The sequence below is a fragment of the Triticum dicoccoides genome, chromosome 2B (assembly GCF_002162155.2).
Source record: "Triticum dicoccoides isolate Atlit2015 ecotype Zavitan chromosome 2B, WEW_v2.0, whole genome shotgun sequence".
NCBI classification, from domain to species: Eukaryota; Viridiplantae; Streptophyta; class Magnoliopsida; order Poales; family Poaceae; genus Triticum; species Triticum dicoccoides.
The window spans coordinates 3,487,416-3,488,173 of record NC_041383.1 but is presented as its reverse complement, the minus strand read 5'-3'; positions in this window follow the sequence as shown (position 1 = coordinate 3,488,173).

The following is a 758-nucleotide window of genomic DNA, read 5'->3' as shown; positions in this document are numbered from 1 at the left end:
AGGAGGATGAGGGGTGGGCGGGGCGGTGAGGCTGAGCAGGAGCGCCGCTGGCCGCGGGTGGTGGTGGTCGACGGTTCGGCCGGTGGTCCATCTGGCGGTTGGATGGAGAAGAAGAAAGTTGTCTGGAGGATAAAGAAGTAATCTGCACCGCCTGTTTTCCATTCCATGGCTGAAAAGAAATCAAAAGAACATAACTGAAAATTTAGTCGACTTACCACTAGCCATTCCCTTCTACATTCTATGCAGGGCCGGCCCTGAGGGGGGGCAAAGGGGGCGGCCGCCCTGGGCCCCCAGGATGCAGGGGCCCGCACCCAGGGTACGTATACATTAGCCAGCTAGGCTAAGCCCACTACGCACTAGGACATGGGCTGAACATGGAGACGCAGGCTGTGTCTAGCCTATGGCACACAGCGGCTCGTTCCTCGACTCCTCATCCGATGTGTAGCTCGTAGCTGTAGCTTTGACCGCATGCCTGTTTGGATGCCTAATTATTCCCTTCCGAGATGGTCAGATCTAATCGCGAGTTTGCTTCTTCAAGAGGATCGTGATCCTAATCGCGAGTCGCCCTTTTATCGGCGACCTCCGCTCCCCAATCTCCACTGGAGATGTCATCCGTCGTCGCCAAGCGTAGACGTACATCCAATCCAGACCGCATCCTCCAACAGATCCCAGGTTTTAATTACTAGTATTCCCTATCAGCTAATTAAGTAATTTATCTTTGCATACATGATGCCTATATTGCGCACTGCTCAACGTAT